Source organism: Acyrthosiphon pisum, chromosome A2 (assembly GCF_005508785.2).
Source record: "Acyrthosiphon pisum isolate AL4f chromosome A2, pea_aphid_22Mar2018_4r6ur, whole genome shotgun sequence".
Taxonomy (NCBI): domain Eukaryota; kingdom Metazoa; phylum Arthropoda; class Insecta; order Hemiptera; family Aphididae; genus Acyrthosiphon; species Acyrthosiphon pisum.
The window spans coordinates 30,362,978-30,366,365 of NC_042495.1; the positions used below are offsets into that span (position 1 = coordinate 30,362,978).

At 24.4% G+C, this 3,388-nt stretch overlaps 1 long non-coding RNA gene across 1 annotated transcript in view; it reads left to right on the top strand.

Annotated features, from left to right (window-relative positions):
• Positions 1–2,347, top strand: part of LOC107885279 — a 6,308-nt gene extending 3,961 nt beyond the window's left edge. The window contains exons 2-4 of the long non-coding RNA XR_001680395.2: positions 1,685–1,711; positions 1,900–1,932; positions 2,110–2,347. This is a non-coding gene — a long non-coding RNA (uncharacterized LOC107885279). The remainder of the gene's footprint in view (positions 1–1,684; positions 1,712–1,899; positions 1,933–2,109) is intronic.
• The last annotated feature ends 1,041 nt before the right edge of the window (positions 2,348–3,388 follow it).

The following is a 3,388-nucleotide window of genomic DNA, read 5'->3' on the forward strand; positions in this document are numbered from 1 at the left end:
TTAATTTTATTCCAAATTTGAACTTATATAATGTCTGTAAAAAATAACTGTGTTTATATATTTTTTAGATTTTTAGAAACATTATAAAATATTTATGAGAATCCTTGTTTTCATTTTCAATCTTTAGCTATAAAAGAATAATATATTTTAATGAACTTTTAACTACTAAATAGCTTGTAAATTTTCAATTTGATACATTTTATCAACATTTGAACTTTAAAAGCTTAGATATACAAAAACGTCGTACCTATGAATCTTATTATTTCTCAACTGTTATTATATAACTACTTATGAGGAACCTTGTCTTAAATTTTCATAGCATGGATATACAAAGAAATTTTTTAATGAATATCAGCCTGCCAAATAATTTGCAAAAATTCGAGATTATGAAGAATTACGTAAAAATTTGAATTTTAAATGATTATAAAAAAAAATTGTGCCTATATATTTTTAATATTTTTTAATGCTATTATATATACACTTTGTATTCAATTTTCAAGCTTTTTGACCCAACAAATACAATTTTATTGACATTTATAAATTATAGAAAAAAGTTTAAAAAAAAATTCAAATTTAAAATGTCTATTTATAACTCAAAGCGAGGCAAAATATTTTGAAAATTTTATCATGTATAAAAAATAATAATAAAAACATTTTATGTTAATTTCAAGTACCTACTAATAGTTTTTGAATTACAAAAAAATAAGAAAATCGTTGTATATGAGAATTATTAAGTTACGGTTGAATGCAATATCTAACATCAAACTCTCGTAAAAATATAATTTTTCCGATGAACCTTTTTTTTTTCAAAATTCGAAAAATTAAAGGGAGGTTTTGTACGAAAATTTCAAATCCTAGGTATAAAAGAAACATTTTTATAAATTTGAAAATTGAAATAATTTGCCAATTTTCATCATTTGATGAATTTTTAAAAAAAATTGACTTCAGTCACTCATAAAAAATTATTGTTGATGTACACTTAACTTTTTTTTTTAATTGCCACTTGTATTAACTTATGTGAAACGTTGCATTACATTGTCATGTTTTAAAATTTGAATGATTTTAGTTTTTCATTCTATAAATGTCTTAAATAATGTTATTCGTTGGGTCAAAAAGCTCGAAAACTAAATACAAAGTTTACCGGGAACTAACTTTATTTTTTTATGAGTGTTTGAATTAAAATCGTTACGATATTAAATTTTCATTGGTAAATTCGCTAATTTTCATTCATCAATTGTTGATATTTTGTTGTACCTAAGTCAAGTTCTAATAACCACAGACACTTGACATTTTTATCAAATGTTAAAATTACTACTGTCTATAGGTGCATGGTAATCTGGGTTGTTTTCGAGCTATTTATAGTTATAAAACATCTCTTAAATGTTTTAAATTATTTTTCAGTTAGAAATTTATAAAAGTTGTATTTTCATAGGTAGGTCCCAATCGGAAAGTTGTTCAAACAGGGATTTTGAGATATACTTGGGAAATTTATGATAAAAATAACACTTTATTAAACTACCCAATATTTTGATTTATTGATGTATTAATAATGTATATATTATGCATATCATTTTTTAATGTAAGCCCTCCCGCATTGAAAGTAGCTGTACGCCACTAGGTACATGCACCGCCGGAAGTTTCGTATCATATATTTCATTCTTACTGTATTACTTTTATTGCTTAGCTAATAATCAACAAACGGCCTCTGGAGGTAAGTAATTGTCTAAAATATGTTCTATAACATTATTGCTTAAAATATTGGGTATCGATCAAATAAATATTTAAATTTTTAAGCATTTTTAAATCATGTACTATAATATTTATTAGTATTCATCTAAATAAAAAATGTTGCATTAATACTAATAACACTAATAGGTAAACTAATATATATTATTTCAGAATATTTTGATAAATTTATATCAAAACAAAAAGGTAAGAATTGACAAAATGGTTACAATACATAGATCTGACATTTAATATAAATTATTTTAAAGTTAATTAAAAAACGCACTAAGTACCAATAACAGGTTCTATAATTATTAGGTATATTCAAAAATATTTTTTCAAAAAATTAATTTAAATCAAACTGTTTTTATTTTAATTTTTTAGACAAAATCATCAATGAGGAGCCGCTAATTACCCCAATACAATTTTGTGTTTCCTTTAGCAGTTCTTATACTGGATAGTAATAATTAATACAAAAAAATATTTTTATTTCTTATTATATACTTGCACTTTTAAAACTATGATGGTCTAATGTAAGAAATTGTATTCTCTATTAGATAGAATGATTTTATATTTTATAATATTTATGATTTATATAACCTTATTATTAGATATATTTATAACATCGTTTTATTTGATAAAGCATAATTTTTCTATATTATAATAATGCCTTATATTATACCTTTTTTTTATTATTAATACGTACACATGTGACAAACATATTTTATTTATTAACGGATGAGGCACTTTTTGACATTATGTATATTAAAATTTAAAAGTAGATTATAAACGTAAATAAGTACATGCTTAATAAAATATATACAACAATTAAATACAGAAAAAAATTTTAAAAGTTTTAAAAATAAAATGTTTGAAATATTAAAAAAATTGGGTGTTCGCAATCAACCTTCTCGTGGATTATAAAAGGATTGATCCTCATGGATAAATAGTTTGTGGTGGCATGAGGAACGTAAAAAGGAGTGGTAGATCTAGTGAAGCAATGGGGTACTTAAAGCATATATTAGCTAAACAAGATCAGTTAATTCAACTTCGGTATTTAACAGTCCTTCAATAATTATAATACCAGCAGTTTGTGGTTTTTGCTCAGCCTACGAGGAAAGACGAAGTAGATTAGATTTTTATTTTATTTGTTTCTACGACTAACGACAATTTACAAAGAACACTGCAGAAATGCTAGTAAATATTAAGGATAACAATTATATAAGTAACAATGTAATTAAGAACAATAAAGCCTATGCAATTAAAATAGCGAAAGGCAAGCAAATTAATAATACATTACAAAACAAAACATTGTGTGGCGCGAGATTTAGATATATCCTTCACTTCACTTGAACTAAAAATCTAGGAGACTTGGGTCCGAATTGACGCAGCCCACATTAGTAGCAAGTACAATGCACAAGTAGTATTGTGGGAGCCGGGAGTGATCAGAGATATTACACGATCCTGACTGTCTAGTTTTGTGTGTAGATTTTAGTATTCGTCTCGTAATTATTTATTGATAGATGTGAGTGATACTAATAATAATGTACAATAACTAATAAGAACTCTTGGTATTTGTTTTTATTACAGTTCAATATAAGTAGCTAGGTTTTATAATAATAATGACGTGTTTATTTACAACATATTTGCAAATAACAACAAG